The 12,598-nt window shown below is 49.0% G+C and overlaps 1 long non-coding RNA gene across 2 annotated transcripts; it reads right to left on the minus strand.

Moving 5' to 3' along the window:
* Positions 1-4,466: 4,466 nt before the first annotated feature.
* Positions 4,467-11,741, minus strand: LOC113968552. Of its 2 annotated transcripts, none has more exons than XR_003534557.1 (4): positions 11,579-11,741; positions 8,273-8,390; positions 6,489-6,614; positions 4,467-6,273 (listed from the first exon to the last, which is right to left on the minus strand). It is a non-coding gene; the product is annotated as an uncharacterized LOC113968552 (long non-coding RNA). The 2 variants fall into 2 exon arrangements; XR_003534559.1 differs by lacking the exon at positions 11,579-11,741 and adding an exon at positions 8,620-11,083.
* Positions 11,742-12,598: the final 857 nt, after the last annotated feature.

Raw genomic sequence — 12,598 nt, forward strand, 5'->3', positions numbered from 1 at the left:
CAGAGCAAACTTCTGTGCACAATACAGCAACATGCATCAATAAACTCTTCCCCGTTTTTAATTTCTTGTCATGTGTTCAGCGCTCAGTCAGTAGTGCCTTAGAAACATCTTGCTAGCTGCCCACACTCAAAAGGAGAACAGCAACAACCACAAAGGGAAATATACAGAGGGATGGCCTAAGTCAGTTTGGAAATCGCTTCCCATATGAAACACTCCTTTAGTCACGAGCACAGAAAAGCATCAAAATTCCCTGCTTCTGATGTAAACAACAGAAAGAAAAAGTCATCTGGAAGGACAAGGTGATTCATACTGAGGACCTGACTCGTAATATTCATCAGTGTTGAAACTGCCTCTGCAAGATGATTACATGTGAAAATAGCACCAGTGAAATCCTAGCTTCTGCCGTGAGAAGTATCATTAGCGGCAAAGTGGTGTGGTGAGACTCCAGTGCCACAACACTTGCTCGGGTGAGTAATCATAAGTCATCCAACCAGTCCCAGCTAAAACAGCACTGTCATTCAGGTAAGACTGCTTTACATAAGGGCAGCTGCAGCAAACTGGAGCACACTCAGGCTTTGCAGCCCTCTTTAACTGCAAAATAGAAGGTTTTTTCTTGGTCTTGTAAAAACTCCTGCTGAGGGTTCCCTTACAAAAACGCTGCTCAAGTTGAGCGCTTGAAGAAGACTGGAAAATTTGGTCAGTCTTTTCCTTTATGTAAATTGCCCTGCCCCAAGTGGTAACAGGGTACAAAAGGCCATGCTGACTTTATGCATTGTTAGGAGATACTTTCCCCTGAACATTTGAATCTGTTTACTTAATCTTCCAGGCCTTCACCCATGAATATTAAATTACTTGATCACTATGCATTAGGAGTCATCTTCGCACCATCTGTTTGTATTTGTCATCTAACCCTTGTAAATAATAAAATGTACTTTGTTCTCAAGTTCATGGATCCTAGCAGGAGAGCAATTGCTGTAGAGGAAAAGTACTGTGTGAAACTATTGGCAGTGACAGGACTCTTCTTTAAGTCCCCATTTTGCCACTATACAGTAATTAAATGAAAGCCAAGATTTGCCCCAAAGAGTAATGCTTAACTTCCATGGTTTCCTTGAAGGCCCTGAAAGTGTGCAGGCATGCTCACCTATGCTTCTAAAAGAAGGCAATGTCAGAAGAGAAGGCTGCACTTCAGGGGAGCAGCCTTTCTGAGCACCAGGCATGCTCACAGGAGCTAGCCGCCCTACTCAGGCAAAAACATGTGGCTGTTTAACAGGGTGGTCTGGGCAACTGGCCTGGGCAAACTTTCTAAGAGGTACTGACAGAGAAGAAACATCTGAGGAAAAAGTAGTAAATGAGTGGATGTACAAAGTTGCTCTCACACTTAGGAGTGCCATTAAGGAAGTGAAATTGTCACCCATCAGCTGAGAGGTAAAGTTCAAGGAAGGATAGGCAAATATCAAAGAAAACAATGAGAAAACACAGTTGTTACAATATGAAATTAATCCTTAGAGGAAGCTCTGCCTGAAAATTTGATTAGATCACACAATGAGAACAGCCTTGACACATATTACCAAGGTTCAGTTTCAACTATCAATGCAGATAAATGTGTGAATCCTTAGGACAGCAGTCACATGAGTAACAATAAACACGCGCCATGGCTGAAGACCTCTGTGGACAACAAAAACTGGCTGGCGAGCACACCTCACAGGCATGGTGCCCTGGGAAACTGATCAGAGACATACTTTGCAGCAGACTCACAATTATTTACATGCCCTAAGGATTTGTCTCTCTGTGCTTTTATAAATTAACCTATATGCCAGGCAACTATCAATAAGCACTCAAATTGCTACTGTCTAGTTAAAACCTAATGTAGCTGGTTAAAGAAGGGATCATTTAGGAGATTAAATGGAATCATATTATTTCTATCTGACGTGTTGGTAGCAACAAATTTAGGCAAGAAAATGGTTGTCAAATATTTGCTTAACTGGAAGAGTTATCTGGGCTTGGACAAGATACCACTTGCCACTCTGCTCAGCCTTGCAAACATCCCACACTAGGAGGTTACCTATTAAGTGATAGACAATATATCTTGTTAATTGTTAGAGCATGATGACCCTAGACTTTGCCCAGGTATTTAATAAAACCATCTGCTGTCTAGGTCTGCAATACTATTATTTTTACATGAGGATTAGTCTTCTTGCTTCACAAAAAAGGTTGTAATAACTGTGCTAAAGGAGAGCAGAGCAGCATGGTATTTCAACTCAGCTGTCCAAGTAAAATATACAGGTGGTGCAGCTCACCCCAAAAATCCCAGATCATTGTCTTGAATCTGGAAATCATGATGTGCTGAAGGCTGAGGGGCTGTGATCCAACCTTGTGGACTGCACTTGGGAAAAACTCCTGTGTCTTGCCTGATAACGAGCTGGGAGTGAATTCCACTGTGGTGCAGGCTGCCAGTTGCTTTGCTCTTTCTGTCACCGTTGCTGTTTCCTTCCCCAAATCAACAGCAAGGGTCCAAAGGCCACCATTTAGTAATCACTGTGCCTTCAGATCTTTTTCTCTTTGACAACATGCTTTTAAAGCATGTGCATTAAGTGCCAAATAATCTATATCTATAACTATAAAGGGTCCAATTCCGTTCTTGCTGAGAGTGATGTGATTTTTGGCCTGAGCTTCTCAGAGAATTTAGGGGAGGGAAGAAAACAGTGGATTTCTCTGTGCAGCTGGTGTCTTCTGGTCAGTGCTTCCATGGGGCTTTGTGTAAAGCCATTCCCAGTGTGCCGGGAACCTGAGCCTACTGGATTCAGTAACAAAAGTATCAACAACTGAGATTAGTCAGTTTCTCACTCTGGAATGTTGCAATTTTTGTGCAAATAGTCTTTTCCTCTGAATAAAGAGAAGCTGAAACCCGGTAGCTGGTGAGCTGCCAGATGGAGGAAGCATTAGAGGTGTGAACACCAAAATGCTCCAAAAAACAAGGCCAAGAGAAAGAGCCCAGACCATACTTTAAATTAAAAAGTGCACATTTGCAGTGTGGTTTTTTAAATGTTTTTATTTTGCTTACTCCTTATGTCACTCCAGTGTGTGTATGAGGAATACAACAATCGTGAATCCTCCACACTCTCCAGCTTAATGCCTATATAAGATCTAGGAGAAGGAGTACTTTACTCGGCACTCTGTTGCAAGAGAGGTCAAATATGAAACTGAACATATGAATGTAATTAGGAGGGCATGTAAAATATGGGGGCTGGATGTCTTCACAGTGTCCAAAGCAGGCATGTCTTGACATGCCATTGGTTGAAGAGGATTTTAAGTATTCCAGTCTGTCAGACAGTGTATCTGATTACATCTGAAAAGAGTTTCTTAGTCTTTTGCTCATGTGATTTTTCTCATATTTCAAGTATAGAAGTTTGATTCTGAAAGCCTAGCATGCAGAAACAGTCACCTGTTTTTGAAATACATGAAATAATATCTTTTTATTACCAATGCTAGTTTTGGAAGAAGATGTGAAAAAGTCCAGGTTCTTCCCATACGTGCCCTATACCCATTCTGAGGCAAAGTATGTTCTAAGGAAATTTATGTATGCTACCTGGAGCTGCATATAGCAGATTGGGATGGGGTTTTTTCAACCATTTGTATTTTCATATGATATAGAGCTGAGTAGGGGTTCTTTCTATTGTTTCACAAATGATAAGGGAATGGCTAAAATTTGCACCAAACTGATGTACAAAAATCTAACTCTACCTTTTGCCTATGATTTGCATTTTCTTTTAAACCTTTCCAAGTGAAGCAGTAGGCAAAACCCCCGGCAACCAGAAGCATGTGCAAGGATGCAGAAAGCTTTAGAATATGTTTCCACACCCTGCTGACCTATTCATCAAAAAGTCTGCCAAAACACGTAACTCTCAGTATAAAACAAAATTCACAAGAAAGGGCCTCTCTTGCATTAACCTGCTTCTTTCCAGGTTGCATGCCACTGCATATCTCCTAGAAGAAGGGGAACTGAGCCCATTATGTGACTTTTCTGTCACTCCTAGGAGTGACAGCTCCTTGGCAGAGGGGGGAACTAGTGGGAGCACCCCCCCTCAGCACTGGTGATGGGTCACACTGGGACCCTGAGCTGAGCCAAGCAGATGCTATGGTTCTCTGGACGAGGCAGGAGTGAGCTGTCAGCTGCATGACCGCTTGACCTCACGTTAACCGGTGCTGTGCATTATCACCTCAGGCCAAATGCCACTCTAGTGAAAATTCAGTGACTTAGCCGAGCTGCCTCCGGCAGGAACTATGTTCCCACTGTGATCATTGGTTTCCTGAGGTCAGGGGTGGTGAGCGATACTAGGTTTAGATGTGCCTGGCTCTTTCTTTTCCCAGCTGTCTCTCAGTTTGAAACACCATCCCAGTCCAGGAGCATCATGCAATCTCAGGCTAAGGTTCTCACAATCCCAGAGAACACTTGTGGAGCCATAAACTTGACATCAATGGCTTCAAACGGAAAGTAGTCCTCCAAACTGAAGTAGACAAGGGAGTATCTTCCTCACTTCCTGCATCCCATGTGCCAATTTTCCAGATTTTAATACAAAGTCCCCTTTTATATTTTGTGGGCACGCACATAAATGAATACACACACACACACATGTACACATGTTTTATTCCAGTTTTGTACCAGTTAGACACCAGGCCCGATAAGAACAACATCAAAAAAATCATGCTGGTACTTAATGTTTTTGTAGCTCTACTGAGCCATAAGGACACTCCTCTGCAGTGCAGGGGTTTTCCCACATTATCAATGTTGGTGATGGAGGCAGGGATGCTATAGTGCTCTGCAAGAGATGGATCCCAGTTCTCAAGCTCCTCAGGCCCTGGCAGGAAATGGTAGACCTATATCCAGAGCGGCCCTGTGACCCTTGGAAGCCCAGCTGGTCCATGTGTCCCTTCCTCTTCCCCAGTGTTCACTCCAGCAGCCTGATGAGATGGGGCACAGCCACTGGTGAGTGACGGGATGGGTACAGGTGCAGCATGAGGTGCAGCATGAGAGGCTTCTGCTACAGCTCCAAAGTGATCCCACTGCTGAGGTCCCTTCCCAGCCTGCCATCCCAGCCTGTTCCCTTTTGCCCCAGGAGCACCCTCAGCACAGCAGGATGGGGGCACCTGGGCAGGTTTAGCTGCTCTGCACCTGTTGGTGCTGCCGGATTTGCTCCAGCAGCAATGCAGGTAAGATGCCAAGGGCAGCGTTAGGCAGAACCAAGCAGCCAGAGTGGGGGAGAGTGGGACCACTTCTAGTGGCAGCACCAGCTCATTGTGCCCACCAAGGCAAAGCTGCAAGTGTGCTGCATGCTCTCCTCCAGTAACTCACCCATATCCAAGACCATCTGGATCAAAGACAGGATGAGATGGTGCTCTGGAAACCAGGGCCAAGCTCTTCTCTTCATCATGGCGCTCTGGGGTGGTGATTTGGTCTGCTATTATGTAAGATTTAACAAAAGCTGTATAACAAAACTATTTTAAGTAAGAATGTTAATTGAAGGCTGAGTCAGGCTGCAGCTAAAGCAGAGATGTTTTTGAGAGGCTTGTACCCTTTTTCATTTGGTCTGTATTTTTTCCACTTAATTACAATGTGTGTGTAACAGCAGCTAGCAATAATAGTAACTGGCAGAGGGAAAATGGATGATCAAGATGATCACCCTCTTGCCTCTGGATCAGCCATTGAAACCCATCCCAGATCTGCAATATTCAAAAGTCATCAACCTCTGAGGCTGCACAAGGCGTATGGGAAGTGGAAGCAGACCATGGAGCAAAGAGGCAGCTGCTTAGTGCTCCTGATCATGATGAACACTGTGTTGAGACTGTGATGAGATGTGTTAGGGGGCAGGTTGTTGAGAGATGCCTATCTGGCACCTTCCAGGAGCACATGCAAGACCCCTGAATCAGCAGAGAGTGGTGGCTGTGCAAGCAGCCTCTGCAGCTACCCCAGTGAGCTCACTGACATGCCCATTCCTCAAGCATGATGCAAGGTTCTTGGCAGGACCCATTATGAAGATGACTGGTCCCTCATCCAGTCCTATTTGGGAGACTAAGTGATACCCCAGTCCCAGCCTTTGGCAAGTTCCTTTAATGACTAAAATTCGCAGGAGGAGACTGAGTTTAATTGCCAATTCCAGCACAGGTCTACCAGTTATTAATGTTGCTGGTGTTCTTTTAATCAAATATGAACTCAACTGTACTTCCTAGCAGGCACCTCTCTTTGGAGCTCAGCGTGAGCAGGAGGGATGTATGTTCCTGGAAAAGGGATGTGCATGATTTTTTTGCCTGAAACTACACATGGACAGGATGAGGTAATGCAATACAGATCAGCTCTAAGTTTACGAATGCATCATTAATGCATTAATGCAACTCGTAAGTATTGCTCCTCAGCATTGCTACGCAGTATTATACTACTCATATGACAGAACGTACAAGAAGACAAAGTACTCTTTTTTACTTGTTTTTATTACATATTACACTGCAGTCATCAAAAAGATAAGGCTATGATGGGCTGAAGCACAGAGAAGAGCATTTCTTCCCTCCTCTGACTGCGCAGAATGCTCTCTGAGGGGTTCCCTGCAAAGGAGGGGTACTGCCTGGGCATCAGGAGGAGAGAAAGGGAGAGAATCAGATGAAGTGCCAGGATGCCAAAACCAAATTTTGGTTCTATTTCATGTTTTCTCAGATTTGGGCACATTTCTGTTGGCTCTTGTTACACTGCAAAATTGAAATACTATAGCTGCAATGATTAGCAGAAACATGGGCACCTCAACCATATCTCAATGTGGCTGGAACAAACCAAGGCTGCAGCCTAATGCACCATTTTGCAGCCTTTGCATGCCAATAGCCAAAATTCCTGTGGAAGGAAGACTGGCCTGTTCAAGGGACAGTCTTTTAGCAGCTGCACGTTGCTCCCTGTGTTAAAGTGTTTCACAGGGCAGGGGGACAGGGAAGCATGGGCAGGGAAGGGCACCAGCACAGTTCATCTTGCTACCCAGCTAGGTGAGTGTGTCTGGTTAGCTACCCAGTGTTTGGTAGCTATAAAATCCTAGCAATTGCTGGGGAATCAGAGAGGGAATCCACTTCTCCTCTCTTCTGTCTCTTCAAGTCTCTTTGAACTAGCTTTGGCAGATTTGTGAGGAGGCCAAACCCATCACCACCTTCCCCCCTGAGTCCCCAGCCCTTCTAGGTGCCTGTGCCCTGCAGGGAGGACAAGGCAACCGCTGGGTGAGTAGAAAAATGGGATTGCAAAATGGCTGGTGCTGCCAGGAACCCTGGAGGTCAGCAGCAGCACAGAGTACCTTCAGCTGGGCTGCCTGCCCCACCGATGGTGGTCCTGTCCTGCCCCAAACTGTGGGGCCATGGCCATCAGCAGTCGAGGCAGGGAGGCCTTTGGGGACTGAGAGTTCTTCTGGCAGGCCCAGGAGGTAACTTGCCAGCTGGAGCTGTCAGCAAGCGCCAGTTTGCTGCTTCAGTGGGATGTTTGGGTAATGCAGGAACTCCCATGTTGGAAACAACATTAACAGCCCTGGCCCATGCTTCAAGAAGGTCTGGGCCTCATTTTTGACTTTTATTTTGTGTGAGGACCCCACTGCCAACTCCCACAAACAGGAAAAAAGCATTTCCCAGCCTGAACTCCTCAGCCCATCTGAGAAAGCCCTTGGCTCAGCCTCCCTGGGGCTCCTGTTTGTGCTTTGCTCAGGCACAGCAACCCTTCCACACATGCAGAAAGGGAAGCTCTGCCCCTCTGCAGCTACTCAGGGCTCTGCATGCTGCATCATCATGGGCTCAGGGGAATGAAGCACAGACAAGGCATATAACTATCTGGGAGCTTAAAAAGAAGGAGTTTTAAAGCCCTCTGTAATTTTTTCAACAGATGATCTGTTTCTGTTCTTATTTTGTAACGTTTCCTGTGGAGTCCACGCCCCTGTCCAATTTTCGAAGGGTACTTGGAAGCCTGTCGACTCCCGCACAGAAGGCAGGGATCAGAGCCAGCACAGTGTCATGGAGGGGTCACGGCTTCCTGGGCTTCCTGTTTATTTTGGGAAGGGGTCACTCGGCCAGCCGGCCGCTCTGCCTGCACCTCGGGAAGCCCCCCGCCACCACATTCCTGCCCCCATCGCCCATGGATGCAGACAATTGCTGACTGTGGCTCAAAATGCAGAGCACCAAGGCGGGGTGTAAAGGGGATAACCCGATATGGCTATTTACCCAGCCTGGGGATAAGGGACGGAAGGTTTTCCACATCAATTACCCTTTCTTCTGGTATCTGGAAGTGTCTCTCTGAAGTTTTTCTTTCTCTTCCAAGGGTAGTAACTTCTGAAATTCTCAAGTACTTCCATGATCTTTTCCTTGATATTTTTTTTCTACTTCTACTTGAAAAGAAAGCATAAAGTCAACTGCACTGCACAGTTAAAAACAGAATTGTTTGCTTTTTTAAAGAAAGCATGCAATTTTTGCTCCAAACTGTCTAGGGTAGAGCCCACCAACGGAGCAGAAGCTGTAGCACCCAGGCTCTTGTTCGCAGTGTGAGTCCCTTGTAACTAGTCCTGCCCAAACTGTCTAGAGCAAAACACTGGAGCAGAATATCAGCGTACATACGTATTTCAGGAGATGGTACACCAGTCTCCTGCTGCTGTTTCCTTTTCTAGGCAGGCTCTACTTAGGTGCCTCACAGCTCTTCAGAAGTTAACACGAAACAGCAGCGTTCAATGCAGCTGTTTTCAAGGAGTTAATAAAAGGCACCATGTATGGGAAAGGGCAGACACTGAGTAGCTGCTCAAGTCCCTCTCAATCCTCTGGCATGTCCTGCCTTGCAGGGAGCTAGTGCAGTGACCTCTCTCCAGCCTCAGTAGAGTATTTCTGTGCCAGTGCCTCTGTCAGCTCCTGCCATCAACAGTCAGCTCCAGGCTGCAGGGCAGCCGTCAGCATGCCACTGACAAGCGGCTCTCAGGCAAGCGTGCTCTCACCCGATGAGCACGTAAGTGCACATGGCTTTACATTCATAGTGATGCTCCCGTGAATAAAGTTATAAGTGGTTGTAAACATCTGCAGGATCGGTGGCTTACCATGAGCCTGTCCAAAGCCTATTTATGTCAACAAGCTGTGCCTGATTACACTCTCATTTGCATCAGTATCTTTTTTTTTCCCTGTGGCACTAACATTCTTGGCCCACAATCACCTGCATCTGACTAAATCCAAAACCTCAAGGACTATTCCCAGCCTCTCTTCTCTCAGTTCTGGGAGAACAAGCTCCATGATTCATTATGGATCAGTGAAGGAGAGGTGGTAGCACTCTCCAACATAATCACTTTTCCATCTTGGCTCTGGCCATTTTGATACTACCCTGCAGGACTTCTGCCGCAACAGAAGGATGCCAATAAGAACTGTGGAGGAAGCAGTGTATATCTGCTGGATGAGTATGTGAGAGCGTTCTCGATGGGGAGGGAAAGAGGAATGCCAAGGGCACAGGAGAGCAAGTGAGGAGCACTGGTTTGGACACAGAAGGAAGGGCAGGCCCCATGGGGGATAAATATGTGGGTAAAGTGCAGGCTAGGGGCAAAGTTCTGGGACAAGGATCTGCATGCGATCACTTCTACTAGCACAGAGGACAGGTGGGAAAGTAAATAGGATCCTGCAGGGAGAAAGAAAAACACAGTAAAATCTCAGTGTGGTTCACTGAAAAAAGCCAAAAAACACACAGTGAAAAGGGGCTTGCCATGGCAATGTAGGGGTGGCAGACAGAGTTCATCTCAAAGAGCTGCCCTCTCCAACCTTTCCTCTCCCTTCTTTCCCTAACCCATGATACTGGGCACACCAGAACAAGACAAAGGCTTTCCACACCGTGCTAGACCCCCATCCATGCTACCATGGTGCTCCTTGACCAGGCACTGCCCCGGACCTGCCCAGCCCCACATCCCATCAGACGTCCTCCAGCACTCACTGCTCCTACCTATAGCCTTGGTGTGTCATAGCAAGCGGCATTTCACAGAGATCAGGCACAAAAGGATGGTTTCTGTTTCAAAAATGAGAAAAAAAAGGGAACAAGAAACAAACGCATTATTTGTTCAATTCCTGTGCAGTTACTGCTGTAGCAGTCAGCAGCTTTGAGGTATTTTTTTTTGTGATTTGATACATAAACCGCATTTCCTATGTAGCACTGCCACTATTTTTTATCAGCTTTTTGTCATTGAGCTCAGGAACATGGGTTTTTGTTTGGCTTTTTTTTGCCTTTTCCACCAGAATGAATTCAAAGGCAGTAAATGCGGCAGAACTAGAATACTGCTCGTCTTGACTTTTCCATGCAGCTAGTTTTGATTAAAAATAAAGGAAAATGAATACAGATCACATTTTCTGTCCTGCAGTTAAAAGCCTGCCACAGCTGAAAGCCTTGCTTTCTTCTTCCCCTGCAGCCTTGCTCAGCTAGCACTCCATCTCTGCTTATGATCTGAAATGTGCAAACACACTGTTTCTTGGCTTTCCACCAGTATATATAAATATATGTAATTTTTTCCTTCGGAGAACCTGGAGGCTAAAGCAAGAGGGCAAAGGAGTACGTGACTAAAACATCCAAACTTCCTCTTTCATAAGCCATCACATGATGAAGTGCAATTACAATTCCTGCCTTGTCCCTGCCAATTGCAGGCTCGTTGCCTCATCCGAGAAACCCGGCTTCTTCCCCCCCGTGTGTGTGAGCGTGTGTGTGTGTGGAGGCAGCGATCGCTGCAGCCGCCTTGGCGAGACTCCAGCTTCGAGCTGGAGAAAGAGGGCAGTGGGTGGAAGACGAAAACAAAGATCTGTTTACTTAGCATGCATGGATAAATCGTCTTTCCAGCCGGGGAGAGGAGGAGGGAAGAGAAACAGCTTTAAAGGACTTCGATGCAATGCGAAAGGAGGGCTGCTCGGTAAAAGCGAGCCGATGTTAACCCTTGGCTCTCCGGGAGCACGTCAGGGCCCCGGCAGGGTTGTGCCCTTCTCCTTGCTCCTGCCCCCCGGCCTCGGCCGGCCGCCTCAGAGCGGGTACGAGCTGTGAAGGCTCCGGGGGCAGCCCCCGGGGCTGCAGCCCTGGCCGCCGCCAACGTGCGGGGCTGGTTCGGGGGCCAGGACGGATTTTGATTTCGTTTGTGTACAGCTCGGCGCCGCCAGGACGCTCAGCCGGGCGTGCAGTTGCAAAGTCACCCAACCTGGCAGGGAGGCCAGCGCTGGAGCCAGCGCCAGGACGACGAGGAGGCCGGGGCAGGGTGAATCAAGGTCCCACCACGGCGGCCCCAGGGCGCACAGGAGGCCGCGACATACCCAGCCCCCGGCCCCGGCGCGGGGCGAGTGGGGGGCGACTGCTGCCCCCACTGCCTGCCCGACCCCCGCGGCGGGCCGAGGAAGAGCAGCTGAGAAGCTGCGCTCTTCCCGGGGCCAGCCCCACAACGCCCCGTCCGCGCCGTCGGGCATCTCCCAGCCGCGGGGAGCCACCTCCCGGCGGCGGCAGCGGACGTCAGAGCTTCCCCGGCCCCGGCCGGCCCCCGCTTCCCGCCCTCCTTCCCTCCCTCCCTCCCCCGTAACCTACATAACGCCGTGGGAAGGGCGGCCCGAGCACGGCTGTCGGAGGGAGCAGCCTTCGCCGTGTTTACCCTGCACGGGCAGACGCGTGCAGCCGGCCGTACGTGCCGGGATGCGCCCGGTGAGGGGTTGCTTCACCTTCCATGGCAAACGGGAAGAGCGAACACCCTCTTTTCCTCCCTCCCTTGCCCCCGCCCTGTGTTTCGGTGTGGATGCAGGCAGCGGATGAGCAATTCGCAGCGTGTATGGGGCACAGGGAAACACGTCTGCAAGTTTTTGTTTTTTGAGGGAAGGAGACGGCGTTTGCTTAGTCTGTGTGAATTTCGCTAATCTGCATTAGAGAACCGCTGGTTTGTGGTTGAAAATGACAGGAAATCTAGAGCGTCCTATTTCCTGTGCACAATGACAACAGTTAAGAACAAAAAAAAAAAAAGCTGGGTAATCGTTGTATTTATTTTTAATGGTGCCTCCTGGCCCGGCGGGGAGAACAAAGCTGACCCGTGCCCGGGGGTGGCGATGACCGACCCGGCGGGAGATAGCCCGGGCACCGCGCCGTGCCCAAGGTCACAGGGCGAGCGAAGCGGAAGGCAGGAGAGGGGACATCGAGCACCTCACTACGCTCACGGGTGGGAGGTTTCGGCAAAGCCCCTCAGCGGCGCAGGAAATAGTAATGAACTCAACAATAATAAAAATAAAATCAGAGAAGGAGGGAGCTGCAGCGCACTCCCGCCCCTCGCATTGTCCCTCTCCGCTCCCACAGCCCTCTCCGGGGGCGAGACGGGGCGGGGGCGCAGTGGCCCTCCGGCAGCAGGAGGAACCCCCGGTGCCGGTGGCGGTGCCGGTGGCGGGGGCGCGGGCAGGGGCCGGCGCTGGGATCGCGGCGGCGGCGGCGGGGCGGGGGCGCCCATCGCGCAGGCGCGGCCGGCACTGTCGAAGAATTGAGGCGGCGGCGCGCAGAGGCGGCGGTGGCGGCTGGAGCCCGGCACGGCACGGCGCCGCCGCCAGCCCCGGCCCCGGCCCCCGTGGC

This window comes from Neopelma chrysocephalum, unplaced genomic scaffold (assembly GCF_003984885.1).
Source record: "Neopelma chrysocephalum unplaced genomic scaffold, ASM398488v2 Primary Assembly neopelma1_23, whole genome shotgun sequence".
Classification (NCBI taxonomy): domain Eukaryota; kingdom Metazoa; phylum Chordata; class Aves; order Passeriformes; family Pipridae; genus Neopelma; species Neopelma chrysocephalum.